The 25064-nt window shown below is 47.4% G+C and overlaps 1 long non-coding RNA gene across 1 annotated transcript in view; it reads right to left on the reverse strand.

Annotated features, from left to right (window-relative positions):
- Positions 1-326: 326 nt before the first annotated feature.
- Positions 327-25064, reverse strand: part of LOC145362012 (uncharacterized) — a 40543-nt gene continuing 15805 nt past the window's right edge. The window contains exons 2-3 of the long non-coding RNA XR_013889907.1: positions 13711-13918; positions 327-859 (exon numbers count right to left, since the gene is read on the reverse strand). This is a non-coding gene — a long non-coding RNA (uncharacterized LOC145362012). The remainder of the gene's footprint in view (positions 860-13710; positions 13919-25064) is intronic.

The raw sequence follows: 25064 nt of genomic DNA on the forward strand, positions 1-25064 counted from the left end.
TATCCCTCATTCTCTTCTTCAGCAGCCTCTTCGGTTCAAGGCATGGTGGCACAGTGGGTTAGCACAGCTGCTTCACAGCTCCAAGGACCCGGGTATGATTCCTGGCCTCAGGTCACTGTCTGTGTAGAGTTTGCACATTCTCCTCGTGTCTGCGTGGGTTCCATCCGGGTGCTCCAGTTTCCTCCCACAGTCCAAAGATGTGCAGGTTAGATGGAGTGGCCATGCTAAATCGCCCCTTAGTGTCCTGAGATGTGTAGGTTAGAGGGATGAGTGGGTAAAATATGTAGGGATGTGGGGGTAGGGCTGAATTGCCCCTTAGTGTCCAAAGATGTGGAGGTTAGGTGGATTGGCCATGCTAAATTGCCCCTTAGTGTCCAAAGATGTGTAGGTTAGGTGGATTAGCGGGGTAAATATGTGGGGCTACGGGGACAGGGCTTGGATAAGATGCTCTATCAGAGACTCAGTGCAGGCTCAATGGGCTGAATGGCCTTCTGCACTGTCGGGAGTTACGAGGTAGGAACTGAATCGAGATCCTTAAAGTTCTGGATGAAGTCGGCGTGGAGGTGGCAAAAAAAGTAGGGTTGATCAATGGAAGCTCATCGCAAAGAAATCCAATTAGGAATGTAGGAGGAATGTGTTCATCTGGGCCCTGGTGGGAAAGTAGAGTTCGCTCCCATACAGAGTGGTTTGAGGTGAATAATATTCACGGATTTAAGAGCAAGCTGGATATCGACGGGAAGCGACTTCCCTGCATTGTCTTTCATGTGTTCCTCTGCTTCACAGACTGGGTGCCTGGGATGTGGAGGTCTTGTGGTGAGTTCTGTCTGTGACGAGAGTGAATGGACTGACTGTGTTACACCTGCGGGAGAGAAGCCAGGAGAATTTAAGAGGGTCAAACAAGCGACTAATTCATGACTGACTCTTTCACATCAGTGTTGCAAAGCAACTTCATCGCCTGGGCACAGAAAGCAGAGTGAGTTCAGCACACTCACTGAGCCTGCACAGAGTGCTGGATTCCTATCCAAACTAGGGAGTTCTCTGTCAGTAACGTCCACACATAGGAACGTAGGTGAGGTGATGGCCTAATGGTGTTATTACGAGACTATTAATCCTGAAATGTTCTGGGGGACTCAGGTTTGAATCCCGTCACAGTAAATGGTGGAATTTGAGTCCAATTTAAAAAATCTGGAATTAAGAATCTACTAATGACCCATTGTCGGGAAAACCCATCTGGGTCAGTGATGTCCTTTAGGGAAGGAAATCTGCTGTCCTTACTCAAGATCAGTCTGTTGAGCTTGCTCTGCTATTCAATCAGATCGTGGCTGATCTGTCCCTGGTCTCAAATCCACCTATCCCCTCATCCCTTTTTTAAATTAGAAATATATCTATCTCCTTCTTGAGACCATTCAACGATTCAGATTCCACTGCGTTATGGGGCAACGGGTTCCACAAATTCACCACTCTCTGCAAGTAGTTACTCCTCATCTCAGTATTAAATCTACCGCCTCTCAACATATCCCTGTGACCTCCTGTTCCAGATCGCCCCATAAGAGGAAATATCTGGTCCACATTTATTTTTCAATCCCTTTTAGCATTTTATATACCTCAATCAAAGAGTTACGGTGGTGCAACGGTTAGCACTGCTGCCTTACAGTGCCAGGGACCCGGGTTCAATTCCTGGCTCGGGTTGCTGTCTGTGTGGAGTTTGTACATTCTCCTTGTGTCTGCGTGGGTTTCCTCTGGGTGCTCCAGATTCCTCCAACAGTCCGAAAGGCATACTGGTTAGGGTGCATTGGCCATGCTAAATTCTCCCTCGGTGTACCCAAGCAGGAGTGTGGCGACTAGGGGATTTGCACAGTAACTTCATTGCAGTGTTAATGTTGGCATACTTGTAACACAAACAAATTAACTTTAAAAAAACTATATTATTAACTATATCTGAGATTGTGAGAATATAAATATGTGACAGTGTCAGCTATAGTTGATCAAAAATAATTATAACATGACTATTATACATTAAATTTACATACAATTTTAACCTAACAGTCCACCTGAATTCATAATTTGATATTCAAACAAAAATTAATTTGAAGATTAAATTCAAAATACAGAAAATAATTTCTTCAGGGTTTTTTTTGTCTCAAATGTCATTTTGAAGTTTATTTATCAATGACATAAGTATGCTTATATTAACTCTGCAATGAAGTTACTGTGAAAATCCCCCAGTCACCACACTCTTGTTTGGGTACACTGAGGGAGAATTTAGCACCCTAACCAGCACGTCCTTCGGGAGGAGACCAGAGGAAACCCACGCAGACACAGGGAGAATGAGCAAACTCTGCACAGACACTGACCCAAGCCTGGGAATCGAACCCAGGTCCCTAGCGCTGTGAGGCAGCAGTGCTAACCACTGTGCCGGGCAGGTAATGGTAAATTCAACCTTTTGTGCGTGTGCTGGCAATTTAAGGAATGGTTCTTGTCTCTGTGTCTGTTGTGAAACAAGCTGCTATTGTTCATTGTATTCCCGCAAAAACAATCCTTTAATCAGTCTGATCTATTTTTTGAAGTTACCTTCCTGTGAACTCCTGGCGTTCACGTTGCTCGCGGTCTAGTTTCTTACAGGTGCCCAGCACGCTTCCAACAATAAAGTACTTAAGATTTTTTTAAATGAGTTTCCGCAGTTCTGTGTCACTTTGTTCACCAGCGTCTTGGCACTGGTTCAAAAGCTGCATCGTGGATTTTACTTTCTCAACCTCGATTAATGTAATTTACTCATTCATTTCTTCAGTAAATGGGTCACTTCCTTGAAACATTCACTCTCTCCACCCCCAATGCACAGTGACAGCCGTGTGTACCATCTACAAGATGCACTACAGCAACTCATCAAGGCTCCTTAGGCAGCACCTTCCAAACCCACCACCACTTCCATCTAGAAGGACAAAGGCAGCAGATACCTGGGAACACCCCCACCTGGAGATTCCCCTCCAAGTCACTCACCATCCTGACTTGGAAATATATCGGCCATCCCTTCACTGTCACTGGGTCAAAATTCTGGAACTCCCTCCCTCACAGCACTGTGGGTGTACCTACACCACATGGACTGACTGATGTCCAATAACAATCCGGGATCTCGTTCCCTAACAGCACTGTGGGTGTACCTACACCACATGGACTGACTGATGTCCAATAACAATCCTGGAACTCCCTCCCTAACAGCACTGTGGGTGTACCTACACCACATGAACTGACTGATGTCCAATAACAATCCTGGAACTCCCTCCCTAACAGTACTGTGGGTGTACCTACACCACATGGACTGCAGCGGGTTCAAGAAGGCACCTCACCCACCACCTTCTCAACAGGCAATTAGAGATGGGTGATAAATGCTTGTTGGCTCGACGATGGCCAAATCCCATGGACAAATGTATTTTGAAAAAGCTTCCATTTGCTGGCAACGTAGCGATTTGAGTGGAGGGTTCGGATGTTCCGATACGCAGACAGCATTAACACGCAACACACTGCGATGGAAGAAAGTGGGGGTGACTTGGAAAAGCCTTACAAACTGGGAGACATTTGCAAAGAGAGACAGACGCAAAGACAACCCGATCACATATTTAATGATACCGTCACAGATTGGGCACCCTGATCAGATATGAACATTGCTTCCTCCTTGTAAAAAGAAAGGGTTTCTTTCATGAACTGCTTGCAGTCATATTAACCGTATAACTTCAGACACAAACAGACTGATGTGAATATGCAGTCTCGCTGGAATAACAACAGATTCTTTCTATTTTAGCCATATCTATAAATCAAATTGGATTCACAAAGTCTTCCTGATCTTGCTCCAGATTTCACTGCAGACTCAGTCTTTATTGTCTGTCCCATTGAAGATCGCATTCCCTTGTTTCCTGAAGCAGGTTGTATTTGGTCCACGTTCAATCACAGCATCCTTTCCAATCCATGCGCCTTCCCAGTTCATTATCTTTTCAAACTTCACTTTCATCTGGTTCAAGTCTCCCTCCCTCACTTGCTTGAGTCCCTGACTTGTTTCACAATCCCCTCTGGTGAATACACACAGCTCTTAGCATCCATTGAATCCCAAAAGTGCAGAAAGAGGTCATTCAGCGCATCTAACCCGCACCAAATCGCCATAAGCGCATCTTACCCGCCCGCCGCTGCAGCCACCGGTCCCCATATCCCTACACATTCACTAGGTCTAATCTAATGGACACTAAGGGGCAATTTAGCATAGCCAATCCACCTAGCCTACACATCCTTGGACACTAAGGGACAATTTAGCATGGCCAATCCACCAAACCCGCACATCTTTGGTCACCAAGGGGAAACTTAGCATGGCCAATCCACCTAACGCAGAGAGAGAGAGAGCTAAGATTTTACCTGTTAAAAACCTGTTTAAAATAAGTTTAAAGCACTTTACTCTTTGTAGAACTGTTTAAAGCATTTATTTATTGTATTTACTGCTTTAAGAATTCTGAGGGTGTGGTGAAAAGGCATTTGTGGACCAGCCTGCTTTAAATCAGCGCCAGGTTTAAAAGGAGGCCTGGTGTAGACAGCGGGCAGCGTCTGAGCGGGCAGCGGAGTGAGGGGGAAGCAGAGTGAGTTAATAGGGCTTAATATCAAAAAGGGCTGGAGGGAAAAAAGGCCAGGTGAGTTTGTTTGAAAAAAAAACAAGGAAAAAAATTTTTTCAAAACTACTACAGCAAGAAACAAGGAAAAAAATGTTTTCCCCATAAAAAATTACAGTGAATAATGGAGGGGCATGTGATGTGTGGTTTCTGTATGATGTGGGAACTGGCGGACCCCAGGGTCCTTCCCAGTGACCATGTCTGCAGTAAGTGCAGGTTGTTGGAGGAGCTCCAGCTCAAGGTGGATGAGCTGGCCTCTGAGCTACAGACACTGAGGCTCATCAGGGGGAGAGAGGGTGCCCCTAGACTGGCTAAATCTAAGGGTCAGGGACAAAAGGGGGCTGCTGGGAGGAGGAGGAAGGGGGGTGAGGAGCGGAGGCCTCAGCCTCTTAATCTGCATAACAGGTTTGAGGTTCTTGCTTCCAGTCTGGAAGAGGACGAGGCAGGTGAGGTTGGTGAGCAAACTGCACACGGTACAGTGATGCAGCAGGACATAGGCAAAGAGAAGGGGAAAAGGAACGTAGTAGTGATTGGAGATAGTGGGGTGAAGGGTATTGACACTGTCCTTTGTCACAATGACAAAGTGCACAGAAGGGTGTGTTGTCTGCCTGGTGCTCGGGTACAGGATGTCGCAGCTGGGCTGCAGAGGAACCTGGAGTGGGAGGGTGAGAACCCGGTCGTTGTAGTACATGTGGGTGCCGGCGACGTAGGCAAAGTGCGGACTGAGGATCTGGGGAGGGAGTATGAGAAGCTGGGAATGGAATTAAAAAGTAGAACCGACAAGGTGGTCGTCTCTGGGCTACTGCCTGAACTGAGTGCAGACGGGCGTAGGGTTGACAGGATAAAGGAAGTGAATGGGTGGCTCAGGGATTGGTGTGGGAGGAATGGGTTCGAATTTATGGGGCATTGGCACCAGTATTGGGGTAGGTGGGACTTGTTCGGGCGGGATGGGGTTGGTCTGAATCGTGCTGGGACCAGAGTGCTGGCGAATCGAGTAAAGAGGACTGTAGACAGGGCTTTAAACTAATTAGGGGGGGGGGAGGGTGCGAGGGTAGGTGACGCTACGAGGTCTAAAGTTAAGGATAGGGTACAGGTAAGGGAAGAGGCCGAGGATGTCCCAAGTGGTGGCGTTACGGCAAATAGGGTCCAGGTGAAGGCTGGGATGAAAGCGCTTTATCTGAATGCACGAAGCATTCGGAATAAAGTGGATGAGCTGGTGGCGCAGATCGACACAAATGGATACGATCTGGTGGCCATTACAGAGACGTGGCTGCAAGGTGACAGGGACTGGGAGATGAATGTACAGGGCTATCAAGTGTTTAGGAAGGATAGGCAGGAGGAAAGAGGGGGTGGCGTAGCTCTGCTGATTAAGGATAGTATCAAGGTGGTAGCAAGGGATGATATCGGAGCCAAAGAGCAGAACGTGGAATCGTTGTGGGTGGAGATTAGGAACAGCAAAGGGAGGAAGACGCTGGTGGGTGTCGTCTATAGGCCCCCGAATAATGATCTGGAGGTGGGGCGGGCTGTTAACGCGCAAATAAGTGCGGCATGCAGGAATGGGACGGCCGTAGTTATGGGGGATTTCAATCTGCATATTGATTGGTCGACCCATGTTGGACGAGGTGGGCTCGAGGAGGAGTTCTTGGAATGCTGCCGGGATAGTTTCCTCGAACAGTGTGTGTTGGAGCCGACGAGGGAGCGAGCTATCTTGGATCTGGTGCTATGTAATGAGGCGGGTAGAATTAGGGACCTTGCGGTGAAGGATCCTCTTGGAGAGAGTGATCATTGTATGGTGGAGTTTCTGGTGCAGATGGAGGAGGAGAAAGTGGGTTCCCGGACACGCGTCCTTTGTTTGAATAGAGGGGAGTATGGTAGGATGAGAGAAGAATTGGCAAATGTGGACTGGGGGAGTGCGTTGGAAGGTAGGTCTGCTGAGGAGCAGTGGAGGATCTTTAAGGAGATCTTTCTTGGTGCTCAGCAGAAATTTATTCCGATGGTTAAAAAGGACAGTAGGAAGAGAGGTAATAAGCCGTGGATAACGAAGGAGGTGAAGGAAAGTGTTAAATTAAAAGCGGAGGAATTTAGAGTAGCTAAGAGCAGTGGGCGAGAAGAGGATTGGGAAAGGTTTAAATGTCAACAAAGATTGACAAAGAAGTTGATAAAGGAGGGTAGGAGAAGCTATGAGGCTGGGCTAGCACTTAATATAAAAAAGGATAGCAAGAGTTTTTATAAATATATAAAAAGGAAGAGGCTGGCTAGGGTGAACGTTGGTCCTTTAGAGGATGAGAAAGGGGAGCTAGTGGTAGGGGATGGGGATATGGCTAAGGTCTTGAATAACTTTTTTGTTTCTGTCTTCACGGAGGAGGACGTGAATAATTTGCCGGGTGTTAGCGATGGAAAGGTGGTAGGTATGGAGGGTCTTAATGACATTACTGTTACTAGAGAGGTGGTGCTCGACAGACTGGAGGGGCTGATTGTGGACAAGTCCCCAGGACCGGATGGAATGCATCCGAGGGTTCTGAAAGAAATGGCGGAGGTGATAGTGGATGCCTTGGTGGTTATTTTCCAGACGTCGCTGGATTCCGGGGAAGTGCCGGAAGATTGGAAAACGGCTAATGTTACGCCGTTGTTTAAGAAGGGTGCCAGGCAAAAGGCGGGGAATTATAGGCCGGTTAGTTTAACGTCTGTGGTAGGTAAAATGTTAGAATCCGTCATTAAGGAGGAAATTGCGAGGCATCTTGAAGGGAATTGCTTGATAGGGCGGACGCAGCACGGTTTCGTTAAAGGGAAGTCGTGTCTGACAAATTTACTGGAGTTCTATGAGGATGTGTCTAGGGCAGTGGATAGAGGAGAGCCGGTGGATGTGGTCTTTCTGGATTTTCAGAAGGCGTTTGACAAGGTACCTCACAAGAGGTTATTGCAGAAGGTCAGGGGACATGGAGTTGGGGGTAGGGTGTTAGAGTGGATAGAGGATTGGTTGTCAAATAGGAGGCAGAGAGTGGGGGTCAATGGGTGCTATTCGGATTGGCGGTTGGTGACTAGTGGGGTGCCCCAGGGGTCGGTGCTGGGGCCTCAGCTATTTACCATTTATATAGATGATCTGGAGGAGGGAACCGAGTGCAGGGTGTCGAAATTTGCTGATGACACCAAGACTGGGGGAAAGGCAAATTGTGCGGAGGGTGTGGAGAGTCTGCAGAAGGATCTAGATAGGCTGGGCGAATGGGCCAGGAAATGGCAAATGGAATTTAATGTTGGCAAGTGTGAGGTGGTCCACTTTGGTAGGAAGAATGGTAGGAAGGACTATTACTTACGTGGCGAAAAACTGCAGCAGGCGACGGTGCAGAGGGACCTCGGGGTCCTTGTGCATGAGTCGCAAAAACCCAGCTTGCAGGTGCAGCAGGTGGTCAGGAAGGCGAATGGGATGCTGGCCTTCATAGCGAGGGGGATTGAATATAAAAGTAGGGAGGTCTTGCTGCAGCTGTATAGGGCATTGGTGAGGCCGCAGCTGGAGTACTGTGTGCAGTTTTGGGCGCCGCACCTGCGCAAGGATATTTTGGCCCTGGAGGGAGTGCAGAGGAGGTTTACTAGGCTGATACCGGAGTTGAGGGGATTGAGCTATGAGGAGAGGCTGAATAAACTAGGCTTGTACTCGTTAGAGTTTAGAAGAATGAGGGGAGATCTCATTGAGACGTATAAGATGATGAATGGGATGGATAGGATAGAGGTGGAGAGACTCTTCCCGCTCAAAAAAGACAGTAGGACTAGGGGGCACAGCCTCAAGATAAAGGGGAGGCGGTTTAGAACGGAGTTGAGGAGGAACTTCTTCACTCAAAGGGTGGTGAATCTCTGGAATTCTCTGCCCGTTGAAGTGGTGGAGGCTGCCTTGCTAAATATTTTTAAGAAGCGGGTTGATGGGTTCTTGATAAGAGAGGGGATTAAGGGTTATGGGGAGAGGGCGGGAAAGTGGAACTGAGCCACAACAGATCAGCCATGATCTTATTGAATGGCGGGGCAGGCTCGAAGGGCTAGATGGCCTACTCCTGCTCCTATTTCTTATGTTCTTATGTTCTTTGGACACAAAGGGGAAATTTCGCACGTGCAGGTTAGGTGGATTGGCCATGCTAAATTGGAGAGACAGGATCTACAGGCATTTAGAGATGCAAGGATTGATCAGGGACAGTCAGCATGGCTTTGTGAGTGGAAAAATCATGTCTCACAAATTTGATTGAGTTTTTTGAAGGGCTAACCAATAAGGTAGATGAACATAAAAACGTAAGAAATAGGAGCAGGAGTAGGCCATCTAGCCCTTCGAGCCTGCCCCGCCATTCAATAAGATCATGGCTGATCTGTCGTGGCTCAGTTCCACATTCCCGCCCTCTCCCCATAACCCTTAATCCCCTCACTTATCAAAAACCCATCAACCCGCGTCTTAAAAATATTTAGCGAGGCAGCCTCCACCACCTCAACGGGCAGAGAATTCCAGAGATTCACCACCCTTTGAGTGAAGAAGTTCCTCCTCAACTCCGTTCTAAACCGCCCCCCCCCTTTATCTTGAGGCTGTGTCCCCTAGTCCTACTGTCCTTTCTGAGCGGGAAGAGTCTCTCCACCTCTATCCTATCCATCCCATTCATCATCCTATACGTCTCAATGAGATCTCCCCTCATTCTTCTAAACTCTAACGATTACAAGCCTAGTTTATTCAGCCTCTCCTCATAGCTCAACCCCCTCAACTCCGGTATCAGCCTAGTAAACCTCCTCTGCACTCCCTCCAAGGCCAAAATATCCTTGCGTAAGTGCGGCGACCAAAACTGCACACAGTACTCCAGCTGCGGCCTCACCAATGCCCTATACAGCCGCAGCAAGACCTCCCTACTTTTATATTCAATCCCCCTCGCTATGAAGGCCAGCATCCCATTCGCCTTCCTGACCACCTGCTGCACCTGCAGGCTGGGTTTTTGCGACTCATGCACAAGGACCCCGAGGTCCCTCTGCACCGTCGCCTGCTGCAGTTTTTTGCCACGTAAGTAATAGTCCTTCCTACCATTATTCCTACCAAAGTGGACCACCTCGCACTTGCCAACATTAAATTCCATTTGCCAGTTCCTGGCCCATTCGCCCAGCCTATCTAGATCCTTCTGCAGACTCTCCACACCCTCCGCGCAATTTGCCGTTCCCCCAATCTTGGTGTCATCAGCAAATTTTGACACCATACACTCGGTTCCCTCCTCCAGATCATCTATATAAATGATGAATAGCTGAGGCCCCAGCACCGACCCCTGGGGCACTCCACTAGTCACCAACCGCCAATCCGAATAGCACCCATTAACCCCCACTCTCTGCCTCCTATTTGACAACCAATCCTCTATCCACGCTAACACCCTACCCCCAACTCCATGTCCCCTGACCTTCTACAATAACCTCTTGTGAGGTACCTTGTCAAACGCCTTCTGAAAATCAAGAAAGACCACATCCACCAGCTCTCCTCTATCCACCGCCCTAGACACATCCTCATAGAACTCCAATAAATTTGTCAGACACGACTTCCCCTTAACGAAACCGTGCTGCGTCTGCTCTAACAAGCAATTCCCCTCAAGATGCAGGACAGTGCAGTTGATGTTGTCTACATGGACTTCAGCAAGGTCTTTGACAAGGTACCACATGGTAGGTTGTTGCATAAGGTTAAATCTCACAGGATCCAGGGTGAGGTCCCCAATTGGATACAAAATTGGCTGGATGACAGAAGCCAGAGGGTGGCTGTAGAGGGTTGTTTTTCAAACTGGAGGCCTGTGACCAGCGATGTGCCTCTGGGATCAGTGCTGGGTCCACTGTTATTTGTGATTTTTATTCATGATTTGGACGAGAATTTCTGAGGCATGGTTAGTAAGTTTGCAGATGACACCAAGATTGGTGGCAAAATGGACAGTGAAGAAGGTTACCTAGGATTGCAACGGGATCTTGATCAATTGGGCCAGTGGGCCAATGAATGGCAGATGGAGTTTAATTTAGAGAAATGCAAGGTGATGCATTTTGGTAGATTGAACCAGGGCAGGACTTACTCAGTTAATGGTAGGGTGTTGGGGAGAATTACAGAACACAGAGATCTAGGGGTACATGTTCATAGCTCCTTGAAAGTGGAGTCACAGGTGGACAGAGTGATGAAGAAGGCATTCGACATGCTTGGTTTCATCGGTCAGAACATTGAATACAGGAGTTGGGACGTCTTGTTAAAGTTGTACAAGATATTGGTAAGGCCACACTTGGAATACTGTGTACAGTTCTGGTCACCCTATTATAGAAAGGATATTATTAAACCAGAAAGTGCTCAGAAAAGATTTACTCGGATGCTACCGGGACTTGATGGTTTGAGTTATAAGGAGAGACTGGAGAGACTGGGACTTTATTCCGTGGAGTGTAGGTGTGATCTTATAGAGGTATATGAAATAATGAGGGGCATTAACCAGCTCGATAGTCAATATATTTTCCCAAAGGTAGGGGAGTCTAAAACTAGAGGGCATAGGTTGAAGGTGAGAGGGGAGAGATACAAAAGTGTCCAGAGGGGCAATTTTTTTCACACAGAGGGTGGTGAGTGTCTGGAACAAGCTGCCAGAGGTAGTAGTAAAGGCAAGTACAATTTTGTCTTTTAAAAAGCATTTAGATGGTTAAGATGGGTACAGAGGGATATGGGCTAAATGTGGGCAATTGGGATTAGCTTAGGGGTTTAAAAAAAAGGACAAGTTGGGCCGAAGGGCCTGTTTCCATGCTGTAAATCTCTATGATCCTATGTAGATGCTACACACAGCTCCCCTTATAACACAAACCATCAAGTCCTGGTAGCATCCTAGTAAATCTTTTCTGAGCACTTTCCAGTTTAATAATATCCTTTCTCTAATAGGGTGACCAAACTGTACACAGTATTCCAAGTGTAGCCTTACCAATGTCTTGTACAACTTCAACAAGACATCCCAACTCCTGTATTCAATGTTCTGACCGATGAAATCGGTGGTCGAGGGGGTGGATGTTTGTGGAAGGGGTAGCAATCAAACTGGGCTGCTTTGTCCTGGAAGGTGTCGAGCTTCTTGAGTTGGAACTGCACCCATCCAGCCAAGTGGGGAATATTCCTGACTTGTGCCTTGGAGATGGTGGACAGGCTTTGGGGAGTCAGGAGGTGAGTTACTACCAGAATGAATTCTCTTTCCTGTTTCAGTCTCCATCCTGGGAGCAGCTGCAATCCAGCTCATTGTTGGAGCATTGCCCTTTGAGGAGGGGGGGTGTTTCCTGAGGGCTGCCTGATCAGCGAGGATCTTACGGATCATCCCGGCAGGAAGTTGAGCCAATTGGCAGGAGGGCAGCGGTCACGGATTGGGGGGGGTGGAGGGACTGGTGGTCGGAGCTGGGGAGTTGAGCAGAGCAGTCGCTTTGTAAATTCGCCTGAACTTGTTGTATATGTACGCCTATGGTTGAATGAGTTTCAGCTTATTTATTAGTGTCACAAGTAAGGCTTACGTTAACACTGCAATTAAGTTACTATGAAAATCCCCTAATCCTGCTTCGGTACACGGAGGGAGAATTTAGCAATCCAGCCCATCTTTCGGACTGTGGGAGAAAACTGGAGGAAACCCACGCAGACACGGGGAGAATGTGCAGGCTCCACACTGACCCAAGGCAGGAATCGGAGCCAAGTGGGAGCCCCCATCATCAGCCTTTGGCCGGACTGAACTTGGCCTGAACTTTGTACTGGCCCCTCAGTAAATGGGATGTCGGTTAGTTCTGCTATCTGCCTGATTTCACTGCTGACTCGACTGGCTTTGGGCGAGTTTGTTGTGACTAGGTTGACTTTGATGCAGTGTGATTCCGTGCCGCCCTGTGGGACAGCGGCACTCTGAGGCAGAAGGCCTGGCACCGCGGTGACCTGCCAACCAAAGAGACTCCACTGAACAGGGAGACGGTGCCTGTAATACCCACCCGAAGGCAAGGATTGTCTCTGGATCCCAGGCCAGAGGTGAGTGACAGCAGGAGTTGGCGGGGGCGAAGGGGGTAAGGTGCTTGATAGCAAGTGCAGGGATTGGTTCACAGCGAGCAGTTCCCCTGTGCCAGGTCCCGCAATCAGGGCACTGAGTACTGTTTGAACAAGGGACACTAAGGGGCAATTTAGCATGGCCAATCCCCCTAACCTACACATCTTTGGACAATAAGGGGCAATTTAGCATGGCCAATCCCCCTAACCTACACGTCGTTGGACACTAAGGGGCAATTTAGCATGGCCAATCCCCCTAACCTACACGTCTTTGGACACTAAGGGGCAATTTAGCATGGCCAATTCCCCTAACCTACACATCTTTGGACACTAAGGGACAATTTAGCATGGCCAATCCACCTAACCTACACATCTTTGGACACTAAGGGACAATTTAGCATGGCCAATTACCCTAACCTACACATCTTTGGACACTAAGGGGCAATTTAGATTGCCAATCCCCCTAACCTACATGTCTTTGGACACTAAGGGGCAATTTAGCATGGCCAATCCCCCTAACCTACACGTCTTTGGATACTAAGGGGCAATTTAGCATGGCCAATCCCCCTAACCAACACATATTTGGACAGTAAGGAGCAACTTAACATGGCCAATCAACCTAATCTACACATCTTTGGACACATAGGGACAATTTAGCATGGCCAATCCACCTAACCTACAGATCTTAGGACACTAAGGGACAATTTAGCATGGCCAATCCACCTAACCATCTTTCAGACTGTGGGAGGAAACTGGAGCACCCAGAGGAAACCCACGCAGACACGGGGAGAATGTGCAGGCTCAGCACAGGCCGGGAATCGAACCTGAGTCCCTGGCGCCGTTAGGCAGCAGTGAGAACAACTGTGCTACCAGTTTGTTGCTCTTCCCAAACTCTTAATCCAGTACAAACAGCTATCAACAGTGACTCATTCACTCCTCACCGCCCCCCCTACCTCCCCCCAGTTGCACTGTTTCTCCCTCTCGCTACATTTTCTCTGAGTATGGTCTCTTCCGAAACGCAGGACCTCAGCTTGCAGTACCAGTGCCTACCTTCAGAGGGCCAAAGCCTTTGACAGCACCCACGTCCAGCAGCCGAACTCCAGTGCAGTCAGAGAAAGCCACCACAGCAGCACTGGGATCCTGCCTTGGAGCTGCAGAAGTACTTCAAAGACATGCCTGTCCAAATATTAATGGCAACTCAGGAATGTTGTCGACACAGGATGTATACCAGGGGCTAAATATGGTGGATTTAGCCTTCCTGAAAGATAAATAGGTTAAAGGAAACTTGGATTTTGAACCGGTTCTGACAGATAATTCTTTTGGCTGCATCTCTCGTCACCACATTTCCCCAGAAAACATCCTCAGTCAGTTCAAGACAGTCAACAACAAACCCCATTCTCTGCTCTCTAAATGCATTAGTGTTCATCCGAACTCACATTCCAAACATAATATTATTAAGGCCAATTGGATTCCTCAGCATCGAAGAGTCTTGCCCTTCTTCACTGATCCACACATTTTCCAATGAGGTGTTATGTGCCCGTCCAATGAACTTGTATTTTACCCCCGTGCTTGAAATCAGCTGAAGCAGGAGCCCCTCTCGTCCCCTTCAGTGCCTTGTTACAGTTCCAATTTGGTGGCGCAGTGGGTTAGCACTGCTGCCTCACAGCGCCAGGGACCCGGGTTCGATTCCCGGCTTGGGTCACTGTCTGTGTGGATATTGCATGTTCTCCCCGTGTCTGCGTGGGTTTCCTCCGGGTGCTCCGGTTTCCTCCCACACTCCAAAGATGTGTAGGTTAGGTGGATTGGCCATGCTAAACTGCCCCTGAATGTCCAAAGATGTGCAGGTTAGGGGGATTGGCCACGCTAAATTGTCCCTTAGTGTCCAAAGATGTGCAGGTTAGGGGGATTGGCCTTGCTAAATTGTCCCTTAGTGTCCAAAGATGAGTAGCTTAGATGGATTGGCCATGCTAAATTGTCCCTTAGTGTCCAAAGATGTTCAGGTTAGGTGGATTGGCCACGCTAAATTGTCCCTTAGTGTCCAAAGATGAGTAGCTTAGGTGGATTGGCCATGCTAAATTGCCCCTTAGTGTACCCGAACAGGTGCTGGAGTGAGGTGACTCAGGGATTTCCACAGTAACTTCATTGCAGCGTTAATCTAAGCTTACTTGTGACAGTAACAAATAACCTTTAAAGTTTAAACAATTCTTTCAAAGTGCAGTGATAGACTGGCTTTATGGAACATGTCACTTATAATTCCTTATGGTCCTGGTCCCAATCCAAATCCCATCTGAATTGTATGGTGTACTGGCCTTCATTAATCGAGGGATTGAGTTTAGGAGTCGGGAGGTAATGCTGCAACTTTATAAGACCCTTGTCAGGCCTCATTTAGAGTATTGTGCGCAGTTCTGGTCGCCTCACTATAGGAAAGATGTAGAAGCTATTGAGAGGGTATAGAGGAGATTTACAAGGATGTTGCCTGGACTGGGAGGCATGCCTTATGAAGTTAGGTTGAAGGAGCTGAGACTCTTTTCCCTGGAGAGACGAAGGTTGAGAGGCGACCTGATAGAGGTTTACAAAATGTTGAGAGGAATAGATAGGGTGGACTCTCAGAGGCTATTTCCCCGGGTTGAAATGGTTGCTACGAGAGGACACAGATTTAAGGTGCAAGGAGGGAAGTTCAGAAGTGATGTTAGGGGTAAGTTTTTCACTCAGAGGGTGGTGAGTGAATGGAATCGGCTGCCGTCAGTGGTGGTGGAGGCGAACTCGCTGGGGTCTTTTAAAAGACTTCTGGATGAGTATATGGGGTTTAATGAGATTGAGGGTTATAGATAGGTCTGTAGGTTGGTAGGTGTTGATGTGATCGGCGCAACTCGTGGGCCGAAGGGCCTGTTTGTGCTGTAGTGTTCTATGTTCTATGAATTCACGTTGGTATAGGGTAGGCTGTTGGTATTATTTTAGATTCATCCCTGGGACATGGGTGTAGCTGGCTGGGCCAGCATTTATTGCCCATCCCTTGTAGTCCTTGGAAGGCATTTGAGAGTCAACTGCATCGTTGTGGCTCTGGAGTCACATTTAGGCCAGGCCGGGTAAGGACAGCAGATTTCCTTCCCTAAAGGACGTTCATTGATTAGTGTCACAAGTGGGCTTACATTAACGCTGCAATGAAGTTACTATGAAAATCCCCTAGCCGCCACACTCCTGTTCGGTTACACTGAGGGAGAATTTAGCGTGGCCAATCCACCTAAGCAGCACATCTTTCAGACTGAGGGTGGAAACCCACACTGACACGGGGAGAATGTGCAGTCTCATTCGTTATGGACCGTAGGGCCTGTTTCTGTGCTATATTACTCTACAGCCGGAATTTTACCTCCCCACCTGCCACGGGAATCGGAACGGACAAGGGGTGGACCATGGAAAGGTCCATTGACCTCAGACGGAATTTTATAGTCTCTAGGCCGTAAAATCAATGACTCTAAACATTATTTATTTATGCAGGAAACTGGAGCACCCGGAGGAAACCCATGCAGACAGCTCCCAACAGACAGTGACCCAAACCGGAGTCCCTGAGGCAGCAGTGCTAACCACTGTACCACCCTGCTGCCCCACACTAGTGAACCGGAAGGGTTTTTGCTACAATGGTCTCATGGTCATTCTTAATTCCAGACTTTTTTTAATTGAATTCAAATTCCACCATCTGCCATGGTGGGATTCGAACCCGGGTCCCCCAGAATGTTAGCTGAGTTACTGGATTAGTAGCTTCATGATAATACCACTAGGCCATCACCTTCTTTGGTAGCCGTGATCACGGAGAAATCTTACTTTCTCCAGCCTTATGGTGATTTTAAACATTGACATTGATACATGGAAACTAGAAGCAGGAGGAGGCCATTTGGCCCTTCGATCCAGCTCTGCCATTCATTATGATCATGGCTGACCATCCAATTCAATATCCTGATCCCCCGCTTCCCCCCCATATCCTCGATCCCTTTAGCCCCAAGAGCGATATCTAATTTCTTCCTGAAATCACACAATGTTTTGGTCTCAACTACTTTCTGTGGGAGTGAATTCCACACATTCCCCACCCTCTGGGTGAAGAAATTTCTCCTCACCTCAGTCCTAAAAGGTTTACCCCTTATCCTCAAACTATAACCCCCTAGTTCTGGACCCCCTCACCATCGGGAATAACTTTTTTGTTTCGGTCTTCACGGAGGAGGACGTGAATAATTTGCCGGGTGTTAGCAATGGAAAGGTGGTAGGACTGGAGGGTCTCAATGACATTACTGTTACTAGAGAGGCGGTGCTCGACAGACTGGAGGGACTGGTTGTGGACAAGTCCCCAGGACCGGATGGAATGCATCCAAGGGTTCTGAAGGAAATGGCGGAGGTGATAGTGGATGCCTTGGTGATTATTTTCCAAACGTCGCTGGATTCCGGGGAAGTGCCGGAAGATTGGAAAACGGCTAATGTTACGCCGTTGTTTAAGAAGGGTGGCAGGCATAAGGCGGGGAATTATAGGCTGGTTAGTTTAACGTCTGTTGTAGGAAAAATGTTAGAATCCGTGATCAAGGAGAAAATAGCGAGGCATCTTGAGGAGAATTGTTTGGTAGAGCAGACGCAGCACGGTTTCGTTAAGGGGAAGTCGTGTCTGACGAATTTATTGGAGTTCTATGAGGATGTGTCTAGGGCGGTGGATAGAGGAGAGCCGGTGGATGTGGTCTTTCTTGATTTTCAGAAGGCGTTTGACAAGGTGCCTCACAAGAGGTTATTGCAGGTCAGGGGGCATGGAGTTGGGGGTAGGGTGTTAGCGTGGATAGAGGATTGGTTGTCAAATAGGAGGCAGAGAGTGGGGGTCAATGGGTGCTATTCGGATTGGCGGTTGGTGACTAGTGGAGTGCCCCAGGGGTCGGTGCTGGGGCCTCAGCTATTCACCATTTATATAGATGATCTGGAGGAGGGAACCGAGTGTATGATGTTGAAATTTGCTGATGACACCAAGATTGGTGGAACGGCAAATTGTGCGGAGGGTGTGGAGAGTCTGCAGAAGGATCTAGATAGGCTGGGCGAATGGGCCAGGAACTGGCAAATGGAATTTAATGTTGGCAAATGTGAGGTTGTCCACTTTGGTAGGAATAATGGTAGGAAGGACTATTACTTACGTGGCGAAAAACTGCAGCATGCGACGGTGCAGAGGGACCTCGGGGTCCTTGTGCATGAGTCGCAAAAACCCAGCCTGCAGGTGCAGCAGGTGGTCAGGAAGGCGAATGGGATGCTGGCCTTCATAGCGAGGGGGATTGAATATAAAAGTAGGGAGGTCTTGCTGCAGCTGTATAGGGCACTGGTGAGGCCGGGATAGGTTTTTGATAGGCAAGGGGATTAAGGGTTATGGGGAGAGGGCGGGAATGTGGAACTGAGCCACGACAGATCAGCCATGATCTTATTGAATGGCGGGGCAGGCTCGAAGGGCTAGATGGCCTACTCCTGCTCCTATTTCTTATGTTCTTATGAATATTCTTTCTGAATCTACCCTGTCTAATCCTGTTAGAATTTTATAAGTTTACCCCTTATCCTCAAACTATGACCCCTAGTTCTGGACTCCCCCCACCATCGGGAACATTCTTTCTGAATCTACCCTGTCTAACCCTGTTAGAATTTTATAAGTTTCTATGAGATCCCCTCTCACTCTTCTAAACTCCAGTGAATATAATCTTAACTGACTTAGTCTCTCCTCATATGACAGAGCTGCCATCCCAGGAATCAGCCTGGTAAACCTTCGCTGTCCTCCCTTTATAGCAAGGAACATCCTTCCTCAGATAAGGAGATCAAAATTGCACACAATATTCCAGGTGTGGCCTCACCAATGCCCTATACAATTGCAGTAAAACATCCCTTTCCCTATAGCCTGTCCAAATCATAGAATCCCTACAGTGCAGACAGAGGCCATTTGGCCCATCGAGTCTGCACCAACTCTCTGGCACAGTATCATTCCCAGGCCTATCCCCGTAACCCCACTTATTTACCCTATTCATCTTTGGACACTAAGGGGCAATTTAGCATGGCCAATCCACCTAACCTGCACGTCTTTGGACTGTGGGAGGAAACCGGAGCACTCGGAGGAAACTCACGCAGACACAGGGAGAACATGCAAACTCACACAGACAGTGACCCAAGGCCAGAATCGAACCCAGATTCCTGGCGCTGTGAGGCAGCAGTGCTAACCACTGTGCCACCCTGCCGCCCCACACTGAAGCATCTCTGAATCCTCCTCACAGCTCACCCTCCCACCCGACTTTGTATCACCTGCAAATTTGGAGATAAGACATTCAGTTCCCTCTTCTAACTCATGAATATATAATGTGAACAGTTGGGAGTCTGAGCACAGATCCCTGTGGAACCCCACTAGTCACTAACTGCCAATCAGAAAAGACTCATTTATACCAACTCTTTGCTTTCTATCTGCTAACCAGCTTTCTATCCATCTCAAAACATTACCTGCAATCTCATGTGCTTTAACTTTATATAATAGTCTATTACGTGAGACCTTGTTGAAAGCCTTCTGAAAGTCTAAATAAACCACATCCACTGGTTCTCCTCAATCAACTCTACTGGTTACATCCTCAAAAAACTCCAATAGAGGCTTCAAGCATGATTTCCCTCTCGTAAATCCATGCTGACTTTGTCTGATTACACGACTGCCTGCCAAATGTCGAGTTATGAAATTCTTGATAACAGACTCCAGCAACTTCCCCAGTATTGACCTTAAGCTCTCTGGTCTATAGTTCCCGGTTTTCTCTCTACCTCTCTTATTGGACAGCTTACATTAGCTACCCTCCAATCTGTAGGAACTATTCCAGAGTCCACAGAATTTTGGAAAATAATCACAAATAGATCTACTATTTCCAGAGCCACTTCCTTAAGTACTCTGGGATGAAGATTATCAGGAGATTTATCTACCTTCATTCCTATCAATTTCCCCAAAACCATTTCTCCACTAATGCTGATTTCCTTCATTAAGAGTGTTATCGGACAACAAATTTTATGAAATTGGGCACACAAAATGGAAGCAGGCTAAAGTTACACTCAGAGCCTCTCCACTAAAAATCACAAAGTAACAGACACCGATCAGTAGGCAAGAGCATGCTTTTAGAATGCAAATGGGGGCTAGCACACAAGGGAAGCGGGACAGGAACTAAATCCCCACCCCATCAAAATCAGCACTTCTAAACCAGTCAAACACCCATGGAGACACCTAAAATTAGCACAGCTAAGGAAACGTTCCTGGCCCCTCAAAACCTCTTTTGAGATCAATGACACACCTATGGTTCAAACCCCGGAGATTCTAGACCATTAATAGCCAATCAGACAAAAACGATTAACACACACTTCAAACAATTTTCTCAACACTCGAAAACATCGATACAGGATGGCTAAGGTTGAATACTGTAAATAAAGTATTAGCGTTTGAATCGCGTACTACACCGAAGATCATGTGTAACTATAGCCCGTTGCGGCGGATCATTGGAGCACTTTCGGGACAGTCCGATTGTATGTCCCGACTGTGCCTCTCCGTCGACGTAAAAGAAAATAAAGCGGTGCCGTTATTGAACTTCACCCTTAGTCCGTAGTGGTCGTTTCGCCCACTCGCGCTAACAAAGAGGATAGGTCAAAGGATCACAAAAATGTTTTCGAAACACTGCCCTTACCCAATGTCCCTTTGATAGATCTCTATCTACCCCAATCTCAAGCTAATGGTGCCACTTCAAACTCAGGATCCTTTCTTATTTGAATACTTTGTTGCAGCAAACCATTTGACTGGGTCGACATTGTCCACCTCCTTTCTGACTCATTCAATATCTGCCCAATCTTAAACATCTCCACGTTATCTTAAAATCATAGAATCCCTACAGTGCAGAAGGAGGCAATTTGGCCCATTGAGCCTGCACCAACCACAATCCCACCCAGACCCTATTCCTGTAACCACACATATTTACCCTACTAATTTCCCTGACAGTAAGGGGCAATTTAGCATGGCCAATCCACCTAACCTGCACATCTTTGGGCACTAAGGGGCAATTTAGCATGGCCAATCCACCTAACCTGCACATCTTTGGACACTAAGGGGCAATTTAGCATGGCCAATCCACCTAACCTGCACATCTTTGGACACTAAGGGACAATTTAGCATGGCCAATCCACCTAACCTGCACATCTTTGGACACTGAGGGACAATGTAGCATAAATAAAACTGGGAATGTCAGGGTTACTGACACTCCAGATTCTGACTGTGTTTTTTTATTAATTCATGGGATGCGGGTGTTGCTGGCTTGGCCAGTATTTATTGCCCATACCTAGTTGCCTGAGGGCAGTTGAGAGTCACCCACATTGCTGCAGCTCTGGAGTCACATGTCAGCCAGACCAGGTAAAGACGGCAGATTTCCTTCCCTAAAGGACATGAGTGAACCGGATGGGTTTTTCCGACAATGGTCATCAGTAAATTTTTAATTCCAGATATTTTTTATTGAACTCAAATTCCACCATCTGCCGTGGCAGGATTCGAACCCGGGTCCCCAGAACATTCGCTGTGTATCAGAAGCACTCAATGAATGGAATGGAGCTTGGAAAAAAGGGGAACCTGGTGGAGGGACACCAGCCTCTGAAGAGCTATTTCATTTCGCAAAACCATAAATCTGTGTCCTCCTAGTCCTTGGACCATCAGCCAAGGGAATAGTTTTTCTTTGAGCCCGTATCTAATCTTGTCCACCTCGAACAAATCTCCCCTCAATCTCCTTCGCTCCAAGGGGAACAACCCCAGCTTCTCCAATCCAAACCCTGAAGCTAAAATCCCCTCATGCCTGGAATCATTCTTGGTAAATCTGCTTCCGTACCCTCTGCGCCAGGGTGGCACAGTGGCGCACTGGGCAGCACAGTGCTTAGCACTACTGTCTCACAGCTCCAGGCACCTGTGTTCGCTTCCCAGCTTGGGTCACTCTCTGTGCGGTGTCTGCACATTCTCCCCATGTCAGCATGAGTTTCAAGGATACTGTGGGTATGTTGGAATGTTGACCTTTATAGCGAGGGGGATAGAATATAAAAGCAGGGAGGTCTTGCTGCAACTGTACAGGGCACTGGTGAGGCCGCAACTGGAGTACTGTGTGCAGTTTTGGTCCCCTTATTTGCAAAAGGATATATTGGCCTTGGAGGGAGTACAGAGAAGGTTCACCAAGCTGATACCAGAGATGAGGGGGTTACTTATGAGGAGAGATTGAGTAGATTGGGCCTGTACTCATTAGAGTTTAGAAGGCTGAGGGGGGATCTTATAGCGACTTACAAGATAATGAAGGGGCTAGATAGGGTAGAGGTAGAGAGATTCTTTCCACTTAGAATGGATGGCAGAACTAGAGGGCACAGCCTCAAAATAAGAGGGGGAGGCAGTTTAGAACAGAGTTGAGGAGGAACTTCTTCACTCAAAGGGTGGTGAATCTCTGGAATTCTCTGCCCGTTGAAGTGGTGGAGGCTGCCTCGCTGAATGTATTTAAGTCACGGGTAGATAGATTTCTGATAGACAAGGGAATTAAGGGTTATGGGGAGAAAGCGGGAAAGTGGAACTGAGCCACTTCAGATCAGCCATGATCTTATTGAATGGCGGGGCAGGCTCGAAGGGCTAGATGGCCTACTCCTGCTCCTATTTCTTATGTTCTTATCAGACAGGGCATCAATCCCAATATGACTATGGGCAGCATTTTGGCACATAGAGGGCAAGCCATGGAGGAAAACACTCACAAATCTAACCTAACCCCATGGGTGAAGGTAGCTTGCTTCACTTTGATCTGAGAAAGGACAGAACAGAAATTTCTCAGATATTGGAATAAATAATAGAATTGCAAACTCAGAGGAATGGCAAACAGTGAGGGTGATCCACACGAGGACATGGATAGGCTAGCAGGGTGGGCAGACAAATGGTGGATAGAGTCTAATACAGAAGTGCGAGATGATACGTTTTAGCAGAGGGTTAGAGAGAGGCAATACAGACTTAATGACATCATTCTAAAGAGGGTGCAAGGGCAGAGGGCCCTGTGGGTACATGTGGGTAGATCTTTGAAGATGGCAAAATCTTGGGCTTTGGAAGGAGAGTTATTGGCCGGGATTTTACTGCCCTGCCCACCACGGGAATCGGAGCGGTTGAGGGGCTGCAGACAGTGGATTTGTCAGTATTGTCAGGCGGGATTTTATGGTTTTGCTCGAGCGAGGTGGTTAAAGTCTGCCCGTTGAGTACAAAAGCAGGGAGGTTATGCAGAACCTTTAGAAAACTTACATAAAGTTTGTAACAAGTAGGCTTACATTAACAGCACAATGAAGTTACTGTGAAAATCCCCTAATGGCCACACTCCTGTTCAGATACACTGAGGGAGGACTTAGCATGGCTGATACACCCTAACCTGCAAAAGGTTTTTTGGATTGTGGGTGGAAACTGGAGCACCCGGAGGAAACCCACGCAGACACGGGGAGAGTGTGCAGACTCCACACAGTGCCCCAAGCCAGGAATCGAACCTGGGTCCCTGGTGCTGTGAGGCAGCAGTGCTAACCACTCTGCCACCGCGATATTGTTCCACAATTGGAGGCCCATGTCCATATTTGTCTGTATTGTGTAGGCATTGCATAAGTGTCAGATTGGCAATTCTGAAATCAAGCACAAAGACTGACTCAGAGTGTCTTCACTGTAATAGGGACAATGAAGAAATTTGAGAAAAAGTCATAGATGATGAAAAGATCAGAGAGGGTTGCCTGAGAGTAATGATACCCTACGGACACTGAGTCAGGAAGTAGAGGGCAAGGATTATAGAATCCCTACAGTGCAGGAGGAGGACATTCGGCCCATCGAGTCAGCAGAGAACCATTTTTTTATAATCTTACACAGTACTGATACCCGAAACCCCACGTATTTACCCGCTAATCCACCTAACCTATACACCTTTGGATGCCAAGTGAGAGTTTAGCATGGCCCATCCACCTAACCTGCACACCTTTGGACACTAAGGGGCAATTTATCATGGCCAATCCATCTAACCTGCCTCACAGTGCCAGGGTCCCAAGTTCAATTCCGGCCTTGGGTCATTGTGTAGAGCCTCTATGTTCTCACCATGTCTGGGTGGGTTTCCTTCGAGTGCTCCAGTTTCCTCTCACAGTCCAAAGATGTGTAGGTTAGGTGGATTGGCCGTACTAAATTGTCCCTTAGTGTCCAAAGATGTGTCAGTTAGGTGGATTGGCCATGCTAAATTGCCCCTTAGTGTCCAAAGATGTGTAGGTTAGGTGGATTGGCCGAACTAAATTGTCCCTTAGTGTCCAAAGATGTGTCAGTTAGGTGGATTGGCCGTGCTAAATTGCCCCTTAGTGTATCTGAACGGCGCCAGAGTGTGGCGACTTGGGGATGTTCACATTTTAATTTCGTTGCAGTGTTAATGTTGTGACACTGATAAATAAACTTTAAACTGATGAAATGATGATTGGTGATCAGGTGAACCCCAGAGAAAATTAAACTCCATTAAAGCGGAGGCGATGGCCTCGTGGTAATGTAGCTGGACTATTAATCCAGGAACTCAGCTAATGTTCTGGAGAGCTGGGTTCGAATCCCGCCACGGCAGATGGTGGAATTTGAATTCAATAAAAAATATCTGGAATTGAGAATCTACTCATGAAACCGTTGTCGGAAAAAACCCATCTGGTTCCTTTAGGGAAGGAAATTTGCCGTCCTTACCCGGTCTGGCCTACATGTGACTCCAGAGCCACAGCAATGTGGGTGACTCTCAACTGCCCTCCAAGGGCAACTAGGGATGGGCAATAAATGCTGGCCCAGCCAGAGACACCCATGTCGCACGATCGAATAAAAAAGATTCTGTCACCATCTATCAGTGAAAATTCAGAGTTTGGATTGATTTGAGTAAAAGTTGATTGCCTCATAACTCAGTTACTTTAGCAGAACTGGGTGAAAGCTAAGAGCGAATGTTCAGTTGAAATGATGATCGATCTGAACAAGTACAAGGTTCAAAATAATCGAGTTAAGGTAGGAATCGAGGGAGCTTAGCTGGACCAAAGTATCCTCATTCACTGGGCGACTTAATCTGCAGCCCAGGATTCGACACAATAGATTGCTGCCTTTTGAACTCAGAGCCAGTGTTTTCATTGAATCAGAAAATCATAACAGTGCAGAAGAAGCCTTTCGGCCCATCGAGTTTGCCCTGACATATTAGAACATAAAACATTCCAGCGCAGTACAGGCCCTTCGGCCCTCGATGTTGTGCCGACCAGTGGAACCAATCTAATGACCCTGTAACCTAAACTATTCCAATGTTATCCATATGCCTATCCACTGACTGTTTGAACACCCTTAAAGTTGGCAATAATATTAGAAA

The sequence above is a fragment of the Carcharhinus amblyrhynchos genome, chromosome X, assembly GCF_965287045.1.
Source record: "Carcharhinus amblyrhynchos chromosome X, sCarAmb.v2.hapA, whole genome shotgun sequence".
NCBI lineage: Eukaryota > Metazoa > Chordata > Chondrichthyes > Carcharhiniformes > Carcharhinidae > Carcharhinus > Carcharhinus amblyrhynchos.